This window comes from Calypte anna, chromosome 2 (assembly GCF_003957555.1).
Source record: "Calypte anna isolate BGI_N300 chromosome 2, bCalAnn1_v1.p, whole genome shotgun sequence".
Classification (NCBI taxonomy): Eukaryota; Metazoa; Chordata; class Aves; order Apodiformes; family Trochilidae; genus Calypte; species Calypte anna.
In genome coordinates this window covers 76,739,237-76,761,334 of record NC_044245.1, presented here as the reverse complement: position 1 = coordinate 76,761,334, position 22,098 = coordinate 76,739,237, and the positions used below count along the sequence as shown (strand labels likewise).

General features: G+C 39.1%; 1 protein-coding gene across 2 annotated transcripts in view; it reads left to right on the top strand.

Moving 5' to 3' along the window:
* The window catches only part of FBXL7 (F-box and leucine rich repeat protein 7), a 169,003-nt gene that overhangs the window by 94,225 nt on the left and 52,680 nt on the right, over positions 1-22,098 (top strand). Inside the window, exon 2 of one of the 2 annotated variants that reach the window (XM_030446406.1) lies at positions 7,412-7,440. The exons of the other annotated variant lie outside the window; for it this stretch is intronic. The gene's annotated coding sequence lies outside the window, so the exon portion shown is untranslated. The remainder of the gene's footprint in view (positions 1-7,411; positions 7,441-22,098) is intronic. 2 annotated transcript variants of the gene reach the window in all.

Genomic DNA, 22,098 nt, shown 5'->3' with positions numbered 1-22,098 from the left:
ATATAATTCATCTTACAATAAATCACTAGCATGTGTGTCATATAAGTGTAATTGTTTCTCATTAACTCTCCAAAAATATATATTCTACTTTGTTACTCCAGTGCAGTTACAGGGTTCCATGACCTCAACATAGCTAGAGAATCTGAGTAGCAGCAGTTGCTGGCAGTTCCCTGGATTTCCAGCAGCACTTCTTTTTGTGGTACATTTTGGAAAAGCAAGTCAAGAATCCAAAGAGAAGAAGTCAGTAAACTTAGATATGAGAGACAAGTGTGTGTTAATGAGAACTGCATTTTGGAGTTTGTGAGAAACTTTTGCTGAGTGTTAGTGTCTTCAATATCACTAAAAGCAGAGGAGAATGTTTGAAGAGTAATTTAAAAACCAAACAAACAAACAAACAAAAAAGAGAACTGTTATCAGATCCTGAAAAAGCTAAAAGTTTGGTTTTGGAGGCCTGATGCTGTTTTTACAACTCCAGTCTCACAGTAAGTCTGGGCTGGCTGACTGTTGAGCTTTCCCAGTCTCAGTCTAAACCTTACAGCAAAATATAGACATCTTTAATAATGAAGCATTGGCACTTTTGCTCCTACACTTTGAATGCTGTACCGTGCCAGGAAATCTCCCTCCTGAGATGATTTTAAATGCACTGGTGTCAAGTTAAATGTTTGCAGAGGGCAAAGTTGCAAGAGAATCTTATCTTGTATTACAGAGAAAATGATCAAACACAGATTATATCAGGTCACTGGCACAAGTATTTGGGGCCTGCAGAGTTTTTATGGGAAAAACAGCATCATGCTTTCTGTTACAGTCAAAGGCCATCCCTACAGAATCACAGCTGGTTATGTGGTAACTTGGCATTTTCATTTCAGTCCTGGTTTGCCCTGTGGTGTTAAATTGTTAAAGGCAGTACAGTTTCTTAGTGCTATTAAGAACTTTTCCCGTTGCATTGTTATTCTTCATTCTTTCTGTTTTTTCATGGTGCACCTCTTTTTTTTATAGTTCTTTAATGGAGAGGTACTGTGTCTTGTAGTCTGTTTCCATAGAAACACCCAATTAGAAGAGTAATTTGAAGAGATTGAGAGACACAGCTGCCAAAACTCCTTAAGAAAGAGGAGGGGGGCAGGGAAAAGGGGATATTTGGGCTGGCAAAATGCAAACAACATTGCCTGTCTTCTGCCAGCTATTTCCTAACACTCATCTGTGAACTCGTATCTGACTGTACATCTTGCATACATTTGGCTTGAGCTACATCTGTAATGCATATAAAACTATAATTGAGTCTAGTACTCAGCATATGTGATGTTAATGCTTGGAATGTGAGAATTTTTTGTTGTTGCATTGCTTCTTTCATATGTTTTGTATCAGGCAGTGGCCAAGGCATTAAGAGCAAAAGAGGGGGGGAAAAAGAACTGAGACATCTTCCTTTTGCCAGTGCCTCACACACTGAAAAAGTCATTGGTTTTTGGTCCTTGCTTTGACACAGAACAGGGTAACACAGGTACCTGTGTTTCAGTGAATCTCAAACCATTTCTAAAAGCACATAAATCCCAAGCATGTTCTACGGGTAGTCAATTTTAGGTGATCTGCCTGTCTTCTTTTGGCCAGCTGGAGGCAGTCAGGAATTGAATCCTGCTAGAAAAGGAGAATGGAAAGCAGAATTAATTAATAAGAGGTGGATTTTTTTTTTTTTTGTAGGTACAAAATCTGTTGTTTCCATATAGGAAAGCAAGCCGTACCTCAAGAATTTTCTTACTATTTAAAAGTGCAACTTTGCCACTGCCTTTCACATAGGAAAGAGAATGAAAACTTAAATCTGTCAAGGGATGTTAGGCTTTGTTCATACACACAGAAATCTATACTGTGATTACAGCTTGCAAGCACTACTGTGATTTTTGTTTTCTCACACAGTGATGGGGCTCTTTTAGTATTTTCTTTAGTAAGTATCATCTAGACTGACCAAACACTCCTTGCTTTTCTTCCTGACTGCAGGCCAGTCTTCCAAGACTAGCAACAAAAACCAACAAAAGTAACTAAAGAAACGCAAACAAACAAAGAAAACAACCAGAAAATGCCACAAAAAGCCCACATTCCAAATCCTGCTTTTATCAGAGATACTCTGGCACAGAACATGTTAGATATCCAGCCTTCTTTAGGGAAGGCAATTGCAGAATCTAATATTCATGATTGTTTCCTACTCAGATCTTCAGCAAGATAACCAGGACAGGCACTCCAAGCTTCTTGGCTGGCAGATTTCCAGCCTGCTCTGGAGGCAGCAGCAGCTTCAGGTATATTCTCATTTGGTCTGCCTCTGGTGCCCTTGGTGCAGCTAAGGGATTAGGTCAGCGCTGTCTTGTAGCTTTCCTTCCTCTTCTGGTCATGTCAAACAAGCTGTGTGCAGCTTGTTTGTCAGAAGTTTATCCAGTTATTGATAAATCACTGTTTCCATGGAATGGATTTGGGAGTGCCTGACATGAAAATCCCAGCCAAATAGCCAGTGTAGATACCACAAATTGATTCCCCAAGTCTTGCTGGAAACCTTTAATGAAGGATTGTGTAGTCAGGTTAAAAAGTTGTGGTTTGCATTCCTTTTGTGCTGTCTGGGTAGCTGGTCAGTGGGGTTGTACTTGAAGCCTGCAGGTTGGAAGTCAATGAGAATACTCTCAGATGCAGGAGAGCATCTGGAGTTTCATGACCTGTATGTTGGAGTGTCTCAACCAAGCTGTGTGTTCTTAGAGGCTTCCCTCATCCTACCTCTTAACCTTCTGGAAAATGAAGTGAGGTGATTTGGACATAACTCAAAATGTATAAAAAAGTTTTTCTGCTTAGGGAATTCTGATTCTCATGAGAGAGAAAGGCCTTGTTGAAGGTGGCAGTGGTTTTATGTTGTTTAGTTAGTACATGTTAAAGATTTGTCTTCAGATGGTGGAGAATCAGAATGGTTCCTGGGTTAAAACAGAGCAAGGAGAAGAATGTAGAAACCTCAGTGGAAAAGTGACTTTGCTGTGCGTTTGTTGTTTTTATTTTTGTTCTCACAGCAAAGTGAGCACTAGGTTGCCTAAGAGTATCACCTTCCCATGTGAGACATACTTAACCCCTTAGGACTTAGCAGAGCAACTGCTTCAGTGCCTTCTCAGACATTCCAGCTCTCACTTTGCAACACTGTCAAACTGCAGTGTTAGTTGGTTTTTTAGATCTGACTAAATTTCAAGTATCTTGAAATTGTAAAAACTGCAGTGCTTTGGGCCTACAGTAAATGCTCAGTGGGTTGCTAAAACCTTCCAGCCATGTTCATTATGGGGAGTAAAGGTGATATAGTTCAACATTTGAAATTCAGGTAATTGAAATGAAAATCTTATGGGAATCTCTATTGACTACCTTTTGCCAGCCAGCCACATGATGTATTAAACCTCAAGGAAAGCAAGGATGCTCTATGAGCTTTTGCAATGTAGCATAGCAAGAAAGCAAACCTTTTGTGTTGCTGAATGGAGATTAGATTACAAAACCATCATGCAGGGTGAGTAACAGGCAGTTTTTGATTATTGTGTTGTGGCATTTTTGCTGTAAAAAAGGTAGGAAATAGGTATTTTTCTGTTTAGGTTGTCATGCAAATATTCCAGAAAACTGAGTTCCTCAACATCATCTTGGTGGAATGAACAGTCTGAAAAAATGAAGCAAACAACCCATCCCCCCAAAAACCCAGAAATTATTTTAAAAAGTCACTTGAAAACATCTGCAAGAAACATGGAGTGAACTGAAAAACTTAAAATCTTCTTTTAAAGGAGATTGACAGTATCATGTTTAACACCACATGTTTATATAAATGTGCATATACAAATAGGCCCCTACTAGCCAGCAGCTCTGATTAATGTTGAGCTCCTGAGTGGTGTTGACTAGTGTGTGTAGTTAATTAGATGTAAGTATCTAATGGACCTCTGTCAACAGTTGCTTCCTATTAAATGGTTATCTCTATTACAGAAGTATATTGCTGTGTTTTTCGTTCAGTGGTAGAGTTAGAATGTATGTATTAAATTCCTATTTGTTGAGTAAATTTTAGGTGCACTTTTCTAGATCCCACCTGTTTTGAGAGAAGGTGATGGAATGAGGTTTGGTTGAGCTATTTCCAATAATAAATGTAGCTAATGCCACTAGTGTTTTTGGCAAATGGTCCTGAGTTTCCTAATGCATCAATGTCTAGACTGAATTCGGAGAGACTGAAGTGCTACCAGACTGAGCAAGTACCTTTGCCTTTCAGGAAGTTTCTTTTTAGTATCCCTACATTTAGTATGGACAATCTGTGTTGCTTGGCATTAGAAAAGCTTTTTAAAGGAATTACTTTGTTATACTCAGCTTTTTTTGTGGTCCTTCTTAAGAAAGTCTAAGCTTACAAGAGAAATACTGTTTTCATTCAGTCTTGATGCTGCATTTGTAGTGGAGCAGGAAATGTGAAATAGTTTCTTGTAGTTCAACCAGCCAAAATTTGCAAAAAACACACATCTTCCACAGAAACAACCATTAAATCAGAAAAAGCAAAGTACCTGTTACAACCAAATGGTTCTATAAATGCTACTGTTCTGTTTGTGTGATGTATCTTCTTGATAGCAAGTACTTATTTTTCTGCTTGTAGATCTTTGTCTTTGCAAATTTATGGTTCAAGTCATATCACATGAGCTGCCTGCTTCCTGCTCCTTCCTTTTTATCGACAAGGATTGTGCCAGTGTCAGTCTTCCAAGTTTGCTTTTTCCCTTCCTGGTATTCTGATTATAGCTCTGCTCATTTTTCTTACAACTTTTATTACTGATGTTTTCATAATGGAAAGTTTATGGTTTAAAATTAATTGTTAGATGATTTTATTTGGTAGCAATGATTTTCTGCTAACTTCCCATGCAATTTTGGGAAGCCAGAAAAAAACTTTATTGTTCTGTATTCATTATATCTTTTTCTGCAGCTTTATTTTATGGGTTCTTTGTTAGAAAATAATGAAGTGTTCTTTGTTATGAAATTAGTTTGTTTGGTTGAGGGTTTTTTTTGGTTTTGTTTTATTTGTGGGGTTTTTTTATAACATTCAATTTAAACAAAAAGCCTGCTTTATGTAATACCCTGTAGTAATGATTTGTTTTAGTCCTCACTTCTAAGGACAAGTGAGGAAAGCAGCAGGAGCCAGACTCTGAGCTCTAACTTTGAACTTGCTTGTAGCATCTGGTTTTAGGTTTTGATGTCACTGAAATTTCATGATGACCTGCTTCCAAGCCTGCCTTTCAAACACACCTTGTGCTGGTTTTCCTCTCTTTTCCTTGACATGACTTAAGCCTTTTCTGAATCTTGAGTGGTATGAGGAAATAAATTATGAGCATGACTTGGAGAACAGGGGTCTTAAGTTTGTTGCAGCCTTTCTTACACCATGAAAACTCACAATTTGTCTGCAGAATGATCTTATCTAGCACATGTATCCTGTTTGTTTGCTGTAGAAAAATGAAGAAATAGCAAAATGTGTTGTAAATAATTGGTAGGTACAGTCCTGCACACCAACAGTAAACCAGGACTATAATAGTGAAAGGCATGAAGTTTAAAGCAACCTAGAATGGTTTTCCAAGGAAAGTTATTAGACTGACGGTTCTCAAAGTCTATTCTTTGTCCTCAAATCTTTTTTCATAGGTGCTGGAAAAGACATCGAGTTTGTCCAGTGAGTGACGTTTGTTATTTAAAAAAGTCACGTGTTAGAAAAGCAGGCGCCACTAAACAAGAAGAGTTGACAGTTCCATCTGTAATGTTTTTGCTGGCAAAGCAAATCAAATATCATTCCAAGGTCTGTACAACGCATGCTGCAAAACTCTAACGCTGGAAAGAACCTGAGAGTTTAATGTGTTCTGGCTTCACGTTACACAAACAGGGGTCCCCACGGTCCTATATTCGTTGGGCTTGTGTTCCACCACTGCTTTTGTGGGTATATGCTAGCCCATAAAATCACATTTTTGTTTTTGCCTGCCAACTCGTTTCTATTGCTTTGTCTACTAGGCTGCAGCAGTAAGTGCTGTTGCAGCTGATGTGCTAAGAGAGCCAATGCAGAATACTGAAACCACTAAATTTTGAACCTCGGAGAAACCCTTGCAACTTGATAATACAATTAAATATATGTCAGGAATTGTCAAAATTACTGTATGCTATTTGGGGGATTACTGCATATCCCCTGGTAACAGCAAAGGATAACATCACAAGCACTATGAATATTCCACAGAGTATCTCTAGCAGCCATAGCCCAATAACTACTGTTAGTAACCCAACAGCAGACAGATGGGGGGGAGACACCAAAGTGATGAAAGATCACAAGATCACATCTGTTCCCTTTGTTAGCCTTCAACTTTTTTTTTGTGTCTAGACTTGATTAAAATACTGAGTCAACATAAGGATGTCTGACACACATGGTGTTACACACACATGGTGAAGGACTCTGCAAATTGGTATCCTTAGATGGAGGATTCAGTTCATGTGGCTTTCTGCTTCTTCTTGTCATGTACATCTCTACATCTAAATCTACTTCTACATCTCTCTGATGGGGACAGACTTCTTAGCAGGACATGTAGCAGTAGGAGAAGGGGTAATGGTTTTAAGCTAAAACAAGATAGATTTAGACTAGAAATGAAGAAGGGATTTTTTTTTTTTTTTACAGTGAGTGATGGAACATGGGAACAGGTTGCCTAGAAAAGGTGGTAGGTAACCCATGCCTGGAAACATTCCAGGTGAGGTTGGACAGAGCTCTGAGCATTCTGATCTAGTTGAAGACATCCCTGCGTGGACTCTGTGACCTTTAGAAGTCGATTCCAACCCCAACTATTCTATGATCTCTAGAAGAGCACTGTAAATTTTGCTTAGTTATGCACACTGGCATGCATAGTTAGGTTTTCTTTTATTTCCCTTTTGAATGCTTCAGATCTTCCTGTGGTGTGCTGTGCCTTTGCAGTATTTTCCATTAGTTTGTGCCCATCTGCATAGGCAATTTGTTGGTGAGGATCAGACTACATTTGCATAGTAGGGTTTAAATTTTGTAGAGAGTGACAGTGAGGAAAAAGAGCATTTTAAAATTAAACTTCCATGACTGTCACCAGTGTCTGTGTCCCCCTGAACAAGGTACTGCTAACTCTAGTTTATTTCCAAGGAATGAATGACAATGAGCTTATTTTTCGTATGTAATTAAGTAGTTTTCTTGCCTTCAGCTGTTCTTGATATATAAGTTGTTATGGCTAGCATGCTTATTTCTGAGTAGATTTCTCTGTGTCAGACTCACTAGGACTTGATCCCAAAATAATCCATTCTCTGCCCTTCTCTTTATGAATAGAAAAAATGTACCGGTCAGCAGATATGATTTTTCCCTGTTTGCAGCTTCCGTCCTTCTGATCCCTTCCCTTTTGTCTGTTTTCAGAATTTTCCCATGTGCTGTGCCACGTGGAGGTAATGACTACTTGGACAAAATTCACCACACCGTTCTGCCACAAGTTAAGCAAAGATTCTCCAGGGCTGTTTGTGTGGAAGTTATGAACAGTGCAACTTAGCACTGTGTAGTGTGCTATTCCATAAAGCCAAATCTTTATTAAATGCCTGTTGCCTTTTAAGGAGATTGGATATAAGGAAGGGATTTTTTTTTACAGTGAGAGTGCCCCAACACTGGAACAGGTTGCCTAGAGAAGGTTTTAAAATGTCCTAACAGAGGTTTTATTGGTTTCACAGTGTAGTCAGTGCAACCGTACTGTAGTGGGATGATGCCTGTACAAAACGAAGAAAATGGTTATCTGCACAAGGTAGATTATTTGTGCACTCTGGACTTCTATTAGGATAAGCCTTCAAGACAGTGTCTTTTATTCAGTGACTGTTAGTTTTATGACAGCAGCTAGTTGAGAGTCCAAGAATCGGCACACATTTGACTGTACATTCTTTATATTTATTGCTTTTGTTTTGCATATATCTTTCAGGTGTCCCTGCTTAAAACTTAAAAGTTCATAAAATTAAAGTCTGTGTAAATTTTCTTTGCAATATTAATTCACTCAGTGAGCTGAGAGAGGAAGTTAGGTAGACGCTTTCTTGGTCATCTATCACATCTAGTATTTTTAAAGATGCTGTTTGCTCTCTAGTTACTTTTTGTGCCAAGGATTGCATTACAGAAGTCATTACTCTAAGGAAGAAGACACTTTAGTAGTATTTGAGAATAAGGAACTCAGTATACTGGAACATCATTTTTCTGGTGCGATAGAGATGATCACTGTAATGATTGCTATAGTTAATAAATAACCTTGTGTGTCGCTGGAGGGAACTTGCTATGTATGGAGCAACTAATCATTGCCAGGTTATCTTTTAACTGGCCAAGGCAACACTTTCTATCACTTATTTCTCACTGTGGCACTGATTGTCACAGGATCCAAAAATGGCAAACGTACTGGGGTCCCTGTTGTGGTAAGTGCTTTGCAATACAAGAGTTTTTTTATTTGAGTGTAGAAGGGCAACATTTATCATTTTATCATGATATGAAGCAAATTGAGGGGCTCCTCCTGAATACAAACTGTTTATTTTTACTTCTGTGCTTGGGCAGAGATTTTTGTCTTAGGAACAGCAGAGTGTTAAGGCTATTTTAAATATGTTTCTGGTACATGGTTTGTGTATCAGGTCAGTAGCACATTTTATATGACATATGATTCAATAGCTGAACCAGTGCCTTGTAAGGCAGTAGTACTGTGGAGGAAAGAAGTGAGATGTGAAGAAAATATTAGCCTGTTCCTCTTCCTTTTTAAGTTTTTTTTAAAAAAGGAGGGGAGACACATCACTCCACCCTCATGCACACACACCCCCCCAGGTAGAATGAATACAGTGTGGATTTCAAGAAAAGACAGTGAGATTGGTGTTGAGTGTTATCTTCCTTAGAACTGTACTGAACTCAGAATTAATCCTCCCCAGCATGCGAGACTGCTCTGGAGAACCAAGCACCTGATTTTTGTCTCATTAGGGCAGTGTGTGTTGAAGCAAACCTCCTATTTTCACAATATATTTGGGTTTCTTGATGGCAATTTAATCTGTATGGCTTTTCTGAACAGAAAATAAAGAGCATTTAGCATGATTGGTTACCATATGCAAAACAGACCATGCCGAAAAACATCTAAAAGTACCAGATGCACTTTACAGCAAAGGCTTACAGTTGTGGTAAAGAGTTTCACCACTAAGCTTAGCGTGTAATTTACTTTTGCAAAGTGAAAGAGTAGGGCATCTAAGCAGCATTTTGCAGCCCTGCTGCTCCATTTGGTCAATTAATTGCAGCATAATAGCAGGAGGAAAAAGATGTCTAAGGTGAAGATCATCAAGTTCTCTATTTTTTTTCAAAGTAGGACAATTTGCTCTTATGAATGAAAAACAAAACAAAACAAAAATTTCTACTTACTTTTGGAACTTTGACCTCCTGAAGACACAAAACAGAAGCAAATTGTATTATCACTATATGTGCTAGTATAGCTGAGTGAAGCAGCTAACAAATCCTTTGATGCTACTGGGAACAGGCACAGCTGTAAACCTGCTGAAGATTTGCACAGGGACTACTGCTACCACACATCCAGAAGGCTCTAGTTATATAACAACCAGCTAGAAACACTTCTAGAAAAGTCTCAATTTGTGGAAAGATACTTCCTCCCTAACCTGTTTAGTAGTTTTGTTATGTGGGTAACATGATCTGGAGATTGGCCCCTGTAGGCTGGACCTACATCTGAGGTGCTGCGCAGGGCAGGATCTGGGTTCTGGAGCTTAGGGAGTAAACTGTTCAGTTTCTCAAACCCTACTTAGTGCTCAAGGACATAAAGTTATGACGGTCATTACAAATAGATGTTCCAGCTCTAGGTCAGTGTTCTCATTTCTCTAAAGAATATTTATGGTTAGAATAATTAATCATGTAAGCAGTCAAAGGTGACAGCAGTTATTTGATGGAGGAAATCACACAAGGAAAGAAAAACTGGCAAGAGATTGTGGGAATACTTAAGTGGCCTTCCGCATTGCTAGAAATGACAATTTTGTTCATTGTTTCCCTTGGACTGTCCTTTATCTTCTCACTGCTCAGCTGGATAGCTTTGTGCCTGCTGTGTTTTGGAAAGGTTGGGACACAGGGTTGTGAGATGATCACACAATTGTGCGTGGAGCTTCGGCTCCCGTATTCTTGCCATAGAACAAAAAGGCTATTGTTTCCAGCTTAATAATAAAGCAGGAAAAAAATCACAAAGGTCTTTCCTCTAGATAGACTGCTGGGTTAACAACAGGCAGGAGAGAGCTAGCAAGCAGTTTATCTGCTGAAAATGGCTTCTTCTGTTTGCATTTATGTTTCGTCTGGTTTTATTGATGGCTGGAGAAGATGCTTAATAGAACAACTGCAAAATCAGGTAGGATGGATTTCTGACTGTGAGCTGGTGGTATGAGTAGTCTAGCATGGAAACTGAGGGGGTTTCAGGTTGTGCCACAGTTCAGTTTTTACAATCATTAGATCCTAGTGGAGGATCAACCATGCCTTTGTGTATGTGCATTCCCCTGTCAGATTGAGGAAGCTTTAGACACTTGTTAGGAGTAGCATAAATGAATAAGAAAATACCTAAGGACTTGCCAAAGTAAAATAAATTGTACACATTAGTCTTTTCTAGGAGGCAGTTTCTACTGAAATAAACTGGGGTATGAAGCCTCTTCTAAGCAAATCCACTCCTGAAAGGTATTGATGGAGCAAAATAACTCAAATGTCAAATCAAATGTTTTTCTGGGTCAGCACAATGCTGAAAAGAGTGTTTAGACCCCATTTTTAAATTTTAATGTGATGACAGCGTACTCTTCCCCACAGACATCTTGATTCAAAGGGGCTATGTAGCAGGCTTGAGTAGTGCTACAAGTGGAAAGATGTAATTTTGTGGTATGGTAGAATCTTTGGTTAACTCCAGGCACCAGGATTGCAACTTAACTATTGATCCACGTGTTGGAAGAATCAGATTGGAATGGTGTCCCAGAGGAAGTGGTGGATTCCTCCACTTTGGACAGTTTTAAATTTCAGCTCAACAGGATGCTGAGACATATCAAATAAACTACAGTACTATCCAGAAGTGTTGGACCAGATAATCCGTGAGGTCCCTTCCTACCTGATGTTCTATGATGCTAGGAGTCAGACACAAAACCAAACTTCCTACATCTGGCCTCCTGCCATTGCCACTTTGGACTCTTAATAGGTCATTCTACTGCAGCACTGTCTGGTGCTGACCCAGTGCTTGATTAGCAAACTTTAAACCTATGTCACTGTTAATGTATATGTTGATAAATAGATACACACATATATATAAAATATTATATAAACAATGAAATAATTATTCTATATTTTCTTATACAAACACTTGTGTGTTTGCATGTTGACACTTCCCTTTCTAGATAAGGTCACTTGTGGCTTTAATTAACTGCCCAACAGGTAATATGATTTTCAGAAGTGCCTGTGTTTAAAAGCTGTTAAAAGTCTGTTTTCTGGCACAAAGTAAGTTTTATTGAATGGCTTGCACTAACACAGTAAAAGGTGACTTATTCCTGGAGATGTCCATTATTGAAAGCATAGGAAAAATAGTACTTTGGGGGAGTAATAACAACTTTATGGGGAGTCTGCAGTCATCAGGTATTCTTCAGTGAAACTGAACTTCACTATTTCTAGAGCGAGAAAAATTAAGGATCTTTCATTATCGGATAGAAAATACAGCTTCATGGATTTAGGAAATAAGCATTAACTTCATTTTTCTTTAAATGCTATCACACATCCTGAATATGGCAAATGATCTTGCATTGCCAAGTAATCTAGGAACATGTTAGTTTTTTTCCCTTGCTGAATTCTTTATCAGAAAATTAGAAAATACTCATTTTGATGCTTTAAGCAATAAATTCACAAGGCTCAAAAATGCTGCTTAAATAAAGTCAGTTATAATGACATAATAATGAAGTTTTAATTTTTAGAGGAAAACCTGGAAAATACAGCTGCCCCATTATACGTTACGATGGTGATGATAATCTTTCATTAGAAGCACTTTATTTAAGACAATCAATAGGTTGGCCTATTGTATATAACTAAGTTTTATTAATGCCCTGTGATCAAGTATCAGAAACTGTTCCTGCTAGTGCAAAGGGAGAAAGTCCTTTGATTTTTAAACAGTATCTACAGATAGCCTTTTGGCAGCACCTTTTTATAGGAACTGCAGCCTGTCAATCCTGATAGGCTGAAATACCCACTGCACTAAAAAATTGTTAGCTTCTTAAATGTGATATCTTCCAGAACAATTTTTCCAGTGCTCCAGTCCCCCAAGCTTCCTTTTTCCCTGCCCTTTACTCATGTCAGTTTAGGTAATGAAGCTCTTCCAAGGTTTTGGAGAAGAGGAGCGGTTTTGGATTCCCTAATCTCTACATGTTGCCTTGCCTGAATATCCCTTCCAAGTACAGGAGAGCTGGAATTTTTTTGGATAACTGGTGGCAAGGTCCAGAAGAAAGAAACAAAGTAGTCAAGACACGGAGAAAATTTGTGATGAATTTTACATTCAAACACTAAACTTGTAAATAGAAAAGTTTGATCCATTCTAGAAAATAATTTGAAAATCATTCAGAAATTTTAAGGTTCAATCGGTGATCCTCTACCTCAGTTAGTGTCATGAGGAAAGGAAAGGTCTTCTGAAACAGAAAGTGTATCAGAAGGAAGAGCAGTCTTTTTCTTTTGGAAAGGATCAAGGTTACTTCTCATCTTACTGAGAGGCCATGTCCAGTTCAGCTGGAGAGAGTAACAAGCACTCTACAAACAAATAGAAGGTGCTGTGGGTGGCTTACTGCAATGTCAGAGTCCTAGTCTGTCCCCCTTGGGATGTGGTAAGCCAAGTGATGATGGATACCTATTGGTACTGTTTTTCAGGAAGTAGAAGTCATAAGTTTAGCAGACGTTAGCTCACCTGCTGAAACACAGATGTGACAGTCAGTTCCATTCTTGTTTGGGGAAAGGAAAAAGTCGTTATAACACAAGCAAAGATATTCTAATAAATCTGAAAGGGTATCTCTTCCTGAGTTTCATGGGAGGGCCTTTATTGCTGGGGCTTTTTTTTTTTTTTTTTTTTTTTGACAGCTGACTAGTCTGAGCAGGGTAGCTGGAAAGAAGAGTTGCTTGGATTATCTTTTGTTATTCTACAGCAAAGATTTTACTTCCAACTCTGTTAGAACCGACAAAGGCAAGATGCTAATATTTTTTCCTGCCTGGTTCTTTCAGATTGGGTGTGGACCAATGAACCTTGTCTCTAGTGGTGCTGAACTGGCATCTAGTTTCCTTTGATAGTGGGTTTTTCAGGAAACTGTTTACAGATTGTTACTGAGCAGTTGAGCAGTTTACAGGCAGATAGTGATTGATCTTCTGCCCCTAAAAGGCAGTTCACCTGTTTTGTGCTCTGATGCCAGTAGGATTTTTAACATGGTTTAGCTGACTAGAGAAGGCATCTATCTTCCTAGTTTTTGTGTTTTAATGGAAAACTTCATCTGCTTTCACTTAATCTTATGTTACAGTCATGTACAGGTGCAGGGTGGTATTTAGTTCTCCTTAAGATGATTCCTTAAGTAATTTATACCTTCCATCATGTTTGGAAACTTTTAACTGATCCTGTACAGGTTGACCACACAGAAACAAAAAGACCACACCTAAACTAAGAGTTCATAGCTTGTAAAACATTTATCAAAGCAAGCCAATGAAATTGAAGAGCTGCTAGATTTGGAACTTCCCTTTTAACATGCTTGAGGTATTGCTGTGAAAATATCCTGTCCAGTTTTGGGTTGGTTAGTAGATGCTGTGATAAAGCATGGCATTTCCTTTTTAATGTTCACACAGTAACTGTTTTGATAAATGATTGTGTGATTAAAGGCTGCAGGGTTGAATACTAATGATTGGAAACTTATGGTTTCTCTTTATGCATGTAACAAACATATTTATCAGTATTTAGTTTTTAATAGCTAGGCAGGCAGTTGTTCCATGGTGAGAAAATAAGGCAAGCAGTTGAACAAAACCCATGCTATCATTTGGCAATGCTGTTTTGAGCAAAACCTGTAGTTATGTTAGAGACCACTAATGATTGGTACGTTGTTGGCAAACGGCTCATTTTACTTTTGATGACATATTCCTAAATATGTCTCTATGTTACAGCACACAGTAGTAGCACACAGCCAGAATTCACATACCAGGATTTCTGTCTTAAAGAATGTTCTCACTTCTCATAGAGGGACAGTTTAGGATAGGATCTCTTTAGTTTATGCTTCATTTTGTCCCATAGTATTCCCTTCATAGTTTGGTTTATAACTCCTTGGCCTTTGGTGTGAGGATAAAAGACATTGGAATCTCTGCCTTGTTTTAGTCTTAATCAAATCTTTTTATTTTGGGGCCAGACATGTTATGTTTTCCCCGCATCTCTGCTTTTTTGGAAGGTTTTAAGAGCCATTAGTGACCTGTGATAGCAGCGGTTCTGTAAAATGCTGACCACAATTTTATTTTTATTTTTATTTCTAAGGTTGTTTGAGTCCTGATAGTCACACAACAGGAATGAAAGCTTACAAATCTTGAAACTGAAATTCCATCATTATCTTTGTCCTTAGATGGTAAAAACTCATCTAGGTGGGGGGGAAAAAAATAAATTGTTAAAAAATTTGTAGCTTTGTTTTGTAAGGCCAAAATTCTGCTAAATTCACTTCATATAAAAACTTACTTAAATTTACTAAACTAAATTGGGCAGTTTTGCCTCACCTTGCCCTTGAAAGGAATCACACAAGGAGGAATGAATACAAATGCCAATCTGGTCTTCAATCCTTACAGGAAACTTGGCTCGGGAACAGAAAATTCCCATTTCCCCAAAATTATTTAACAACATCTGGGCTTCAGTCAAGCTCTAGAAATTAGGTGACTACTTCAGTTTCCACCTAAACCATGCAAGCTTGTGAGTTTCCTAGTAAAAAAGAAACCAGGAATTTCTGGCTGCTTCTTTCGTGTTGTAATGCAGGTCAGAGAGCAACAAAATTATGAGAGGGGCAACCCTGTGAAGATAAGAGCTGCCAAGTTCCTCACAGCCTTGATTTGAGCTGCATATGTACACTGGTGATTGAGTTACATACAAGCTGTTCTGGGATGCTTGACGGAGAGGAGGGAGTTGCTGCTTTGAGCGTGTAACACTTTGTAGTTGAGAGATTCTTTTTTCTTGACTATTTTGTATTAAAGGTTCTGCTGTGAAAGGGAAGACAAATGTAACCAGGAATCTGTGTTATAGGAAGGGGGCAAAACTGATTTTCAATAACCATATGTTGGAGATCATGGAAAACAATTGCACATAAAAATTTTTCCTTAGGCACTGCTCTGAAGTTGTATTTAATCCATTTTCTTGACAGTTCATGGAAACTTATGATGTAGCTTTGCATGGTACTGATTTAGTTGCATAGCTTTGCTCAAGCTAGGATTTTGCCTTTGGTTTGATCCATACAGTCAAGTCATCCTAATTCAGCTAAGTAATGTAATCCTCATCTGTGGCATAACTAAATTGTTTATGTTCATTTTTGCAATCTAGATTATCACAATATGTCATGTAAAGCAGCAACATTCTACAAGTTCTTTGCTAATTCTTGGCTAAAATAAGAGGAAAAATTTTCTGAGCCAGAGCCTGTGTTTGTCTTCTGCTCTAAGAAAAGGTGTAATAAAATAACATAAATATCTGAATCAAGATTAGATATGGATGGATGGATGGATGGATGGTTGGTTTACAGGACAAAGGAGACTTCTAGTAAAGGAATGGTTTTACTTGCTGTCACGCCCCACAAGGTGGGTGCAGCACTGTCACATCTCACACAGTGAGCACAGCTCCCCAGGGTGGGGGCCAAACAAAATATCACATCCCACATAGTGGCCACATCTCTACGTCCCACAGAGTGGACACAAGTAGGGTTTCCCCAGAGTGGGGGTCAACCCAGGGAGATTTGGACTGGACCCCCTTGCTTTCTAAACCCCTTCAGATTGGGTCAGAGGTGCGGCTGGGCCCAATCCTCCTCCTCCTGTATTTAATCTCTTTTAGCAACCCATTCGGTGAGATTAAGTTTGGGAATTCTCTGTGGGGTACTCAGGAGTAAGGCTGTTACCCAGGAGGTTTGTATAAAAACACAACTTAAAAGTGATTAAGAATAAAGCATGTCAGATTACAATTAGCAGAATTAGAAATGATGGTACTTTGAAAGCAATGGATTACAATTTAGCAAAACTTAAGAAGTTCTCAAAAGAACAGGTTACAGCTAACATAACTTAACAAAGCAACAAGGAGGAAAACTTAACTGTTAGAAATTATGTTACCCTCATGTGCTGAGATAAAGTTAGAAACAAAGACACAGAGGCAGAGAGAGAGAGATAAAGGAAAGACAGAAGAGATATCACCACCCTTGGATCCAGCAATGATCACGGTAGGAAGCTCAGGTCCTTGGATGGCGGGTGTGTATCCTGCATTTCAAATGTGCCTCTTTTATGTTGCCTGACCCCACCTTTTCGGGTGGGGGTTGGCATATCTTGTGGAGCCAGGTGTTCATTTGGGCCTCTCCAGATGGGATGACACAGCAATAACCCTTATTTCTGTGCATTTGCCCTCTCCAGTGGCTTTACCCAGGGCACACACAAGATGTCACTCTGCCTCTGCGGGGCACAGCTTGCCTGCCCCTGTCCCTTATAGAATAAGGACAGTGTCCTGCCTGCCAGAGTGGCATCAAACAGAGCTCCCCTTGCAGGGACAGTGTTCAGCTGATCGGGATGGCCACTAAAGGAGGGACTGTTTGGGAGGCTGAAACTGCTGCAGGTAATAATTTGTGGCTTTAGAAAGTTTGTCCTCTGAAAGGATTTGAAAATTGCTCTGCTGAACTTAGAGCACATTGAGGACTCCCACAGGCTTGCTGGTGCTGGAGAGGAAGACTGATGAATGTGCAGACTTCCAACAGACAAGACTGTACAAAATATTTTTAACTTGGGTAGGGAAAACTAGTGCTCAAGTAGATTACCAATGCTTTACATAGGCTTATCATTCATCAGTCCAGGAAAGACTTGTTGCAGTATTAACTAATTCTTTTAGGTCACTGTTTCATTATTTAACACAAGCTTGGCAAAGCATTAGACAAAACAGTTCCCTGTTTTCCTTGAGCTATTGTTCTTTCCTTATAATCTTTCCCAAAGTCTATTACAGGATCCCACTGCTGCAACTTCTGTCAATCGTCTCTCTCAAAAAACCACCACTCCAACAACCCAAATCAAAATAAAAACAAAACACCCCAGTCCCAAGCCTACTGCATCTCATAATTGTGTGGATGTGGTGCTCTGTTCTAGAGCTGCATTCTACTTTGTTTAATGACTATTTGATCTTAGATAGCAATACAAGTTTGTATTTTATGTATCTAAAATTTGCACTAATATGCACAGTTATGTAGAGAGGCTGTGTGTAGTTTGTCACTGCAGCATCTTTCTGCCGGTGATGCAGGATGCATTCCTAAACCTTTCACAGGATGTTTTTCCCACCTCTCATGTCTGAAGATACCTTGTCTTCCTCACCATTCAGTGCCACTGCAGCTACTTACCACATTTTGTGGTAAGTATATAATGTATAGAAGTATATAATGAATAGAAGTAAGTATATAATGAATAGAAATGGATGGGAGATGACCCTTAGAGGCAAGAAAACATTAATTAACAGCACTGAGAAGTTTTCAGCTGAGGAATAATTTAGTTTGCTCCATGGAAACAGCATTCCTCACCAATTCCATTATATATGCAAACTTGTTAATCTCTTTGAAAGGCTCAAGCTTGTGAGGTGCCTGATGCTGTGAATTGCAATGGAAGTCATGGGGGGGAGGTTATAGCAGGTGTTGCTTGCTTGCTGGAAGTAGTAAGGACACTGGTGTACTTCTTAAGTCAGATAATGTTCATTTGGCTGTTGACTGGTGAATGCATATTTTAAGCAAAGCAGGAGATGGATTAATCTCTCCTTAGCTGGAAATCTAGTATGAGAGGGAGGAAGGAAAAAGGGTTCTTCAGTAGACTAATTGAGTATGCTGTCAGCATAACTTACTATAGAAGTCTGGTAGTTAAATCTCCCAGATGATGAAAGTGAGAGTTGAGGCCACAGTAGCAGCTGGGAGACTTAGTACAGATCTTATATTTTCCTGTGAGTGCATAGGGTAGGGTCATATCTCTTTCCAAGTTGCACAAAGAGCCTACTAACTTCTGTTTGCTGTAAATGATATATCAACTTAGTATAGTTTAAGTGGCAGCTGCCAATAGGTAAGATAGAAGTAAACAAAGAAATAAAATGTATTTCTGATGAAGGATATTACTTCATGTAGTATTAGGTGAGTGTGGAAACATTTGATTTTTAGATAGCTATTCGTGAGAAGAGAAAGGGCTAGGTCTGATCCTTTCATCCTTAGTTCCTTTCCCAGCATTTTGGGCACAGCCAGTGTGGTCTACAGGGACTGCTCAGCCTTCTATCAGGCTTCACAATGTGCATAATGCATCTTCTACTAAGACTGCAGGTGTCCAGTGTGCTTTAACATTGAATTCTCTGGCCAGTTTGAGCTGGTGCTAGTATATTACTGCAAAGATGATTTTCCTATTCTTAACTTTATTTATTTATTTATTTTCCTTAAGTTCTGAGCAAGAAAACTTCACTGTCAGTCAGTACATTCATGGAAGTCAGGTGATTGTCAAAGATCTGTTTATAGCAGGCAGTGAGCTAAGCTGCTTGCAAATGGTGTTTCCATTGCCTTCTCCACATCTGCCATGGCACAGAGCTGATGAATCCAAAGGCTTCTGTATAATCCAGGTCACACTGCTAATATCTATGCCTTTTAAAAATATTATGTATTTTAATTTCTCCTCTTACTATTTTGCTAGGGATTTTAAGTGTGTATTCAAGTGTGTATACTAAAAATAAAAACTACATACACACATGTTGTATATGTTTAATTGCCACTGGTATCAAAATTATTAAGACTTGTCAGTAATATACTGTGGAACTGGAGATGGGAAGGAGAGCATTTTCACACTGAAATGCTCTTGCCTTATGAATGGGCTTAACAATTCAAAATTTGGATGCAAAGTTCTCGTATTTGATCCTAAGGCTTAACTCAAAGGCATGGCTGTGGATAAAGCAAAGCATCTTATTTTAGAGAGAGCATGCCTATGTTGCTGGACCAGGCTCTCAGCAAGTCTGTGGACAATACCAAACTAAGCAGAGTGGTTGATACACAGTAAAGGTAACCTCAGCTAGCTAAAAAAGTGGCCTGAGCAGGAGCTCACAATGTTTAACAAAGAAAAAAGCTGAGTCCTGCACCTGGGAAGAAATAATCCCATCCAGCAGCATAGGCTGGAAGTCAGCTGACTAAAAGCAGCTTTGAAAAGAAACAGAAGGGATGTGGTAGGGACCAAGTTAAACAGGAGGCAGCAGTGTGCCTCACACTAAAGAAACCCAAAGCATCTTGAGCTGCACCGAGTTTGGCCAACAAGCTGAGGGAGGCAGCTCTTTCTCCTCCTTTGGCACCTGTGAAGCCACATGTGCTCTGCTTTGAGCTCCCCAGTCCAGGAATGACACTGGTCTAATGGACTTAATCAAGTGAAGCACCATCAAAGACAGTCAAGGGCTCAAGCACTTACCTGTAAGCAAAAGCTGAGGGAACAGGGCTTGGTTTTGCTTGCAACAATCAGTCTTGGGGACAAGTTATGCCTGCATGAAACTAAATGGAAGAGTAAAGAAAAGACAGAACCAGACTCTTGGCTGGACATGCAGAGTAAGGTGGGTGAACCTCAATCGATGCTGTCACATTGGCTGGCACAGGAGTATGCTTGGCTCTGTTGTTGTTTCCTTAGCAGCCGAAGTTAAATACTACTTCCCAAATTTCCATCACTGTTTCCAATACTTGTGCAGTACTGTGTACCGCAGAAGTTGCTGTAGCAAGAGATATATTCGGTGACATACTGATCAAAATAGCAGCTATGTGACATTTTCTGATGTTATCACGCTATTCAAATGTTTTGACTATTCAGTTGGTGGTCTAGATGGTTCCTAGGAAGCTTTTAACTTTTTGAACTTCAGTGAAAAAAATCCATTACACTTATATGTTTGTGGCACAAAAGGATAGTTTTAATGTAAAATCTTAACTAGTTCTGGAGGATTTTTGTTTTTAGGTAAATAAATTATAATTGATCAGTTCTTCGAGTTAGCTTAGATTTAATGGCTAGAGGAAAGTAATTAGGCTATTTGCATACAGCTTGCATTCTTGTAGCTAAGCATGCTGAAGCCAGCAGATTTGCTAAGACACCACATGTTACCGTTTTGTTAATGAAGAGGGAGTAGAAGGCTTTATCCAGCAATATGCTGAGTGTACAGAGACTGTTCAGGAAATATCCAATATCCTTCATTACTTCTGAGAAAGTTTTTTGTTTATGTGTGTGTAGGTTTGTCTGATTTGAACTTGGGGTGGCTGGGTTGGGGTTTTTTTTGTTTGTTTTGTTTTGTTGTATTCCAGAGCTTTCATTTTAGCTCCTGTCCTAGGCTACTATTGTATGGTTATACAAGGAAAGAAGAGAATGAAGGAGGTTTGAGGGAAGAGACAATAAATATTTGGAAGACCTTCAAGTGAGACAGCTTTTACTCAACCCTTGGTAAAACTGCAGAATTGTAGAGAAGAATCAAATGGGTAAAGGAGCAGCAGGAATAGGGTTGGATACAATATTCAGAGCAGACTCATCGTTCAGTTCCCAAGAAGGGGAATTTTGCTATCTAAGGCTCTCCAAGAAACACACAACCACCAACCTCTTTTTCAGTCACAGTGATACCACTGAGTGTTATTAAACCCACCAAGTAAATTGACTGCATGACTCAGTTAAACAGTAATTGCTTTGTGTAGGATCAAAACTCAGAGCAGGAAATTTAGAGTCAGGTCTGGACTTCCTCTTCTGGAGGAGGGAGATGAGTGTGAACAATTGTGTGGGTAGGGTCATTTCTAATATATTGGAAATGGTTTAATTTTAAACCTGTTTACATTTGACCTATTAGGCTGAAGACATTCTTTCTTCATTAGTCTTGGCCTGAGAAGATAAGCTACTCTGCTTAGAGATTAAATGGGCTGGAACAAATGAGATCAAATTGCTTTTTCCAAATGTTTATAGACTGCAAAATAGTGCATGCTGTCATCTAGAGAACATCACCTGCACTTCTCTTGAGTTGGAGTTTGCTTTCTCTTAGGGGTTTATAATTATCTTGAAAGGAATAGATTTGTTCTTGTTCTGGATGTTTTCTTTTAAGTGCCAAGACTCTAAGCAATGTTTTTCCACAGCATTCTGCTTCCAATAGTCCTATAGTTCCATTTGCGATTTTAATCTTTTTTTCTTCATCCTCACAAGTTTATTCCCATGTCCTAAAAGCCTTGTGACTGGTCTGGCAATATTTAAGTTGTTGGTTTGGGGTTTTATTAATTGATTATTCTGTCTTTACCTTTTTCGTGTCTGTTGTGATATCCACCCACTCTGTAGCATTCTGTTGTCTAGGGAAGCTGTGGCTGGAATTGTTCAAGGCCAGGTTGGATAGAGCTTTGAGCAACGTGATCTAGTGGGAGATGTCCCTGCCCATGGCAAGGGGTTTGGAAGTAGAACTACAACCTGAAGGTCTCTTCCTACCCAAACCATTGTACGATTCACAACTCTTGTTGCAACCAGAGGGTGATGACTAGTGTAACATCTGTTGCCTACCATATTTGTTGGCTATGCTCTCTCCTGCCTGATTTCTGGCAGAAAGATGGCCAGTGTGTGGAGGAAGATTTAGGAATATTTTGCTTGCTTAGCAAATTGGCACAAAAACTCCGAGAACAGAGATATAATATTTATTGGATGACTCAACAATGAACTTATGGCAGAAATACCACTGAGGAATTTCAAGTTAAACTGTTGTAAGCTGTCCTCTGATTCCTTGCTGATTCAGATTACCTGAGGTCATGGTAGCTATAAAGAGGCTTCTTGACTGATTTTTTCTTAAAAGTTTTTGAGTAATT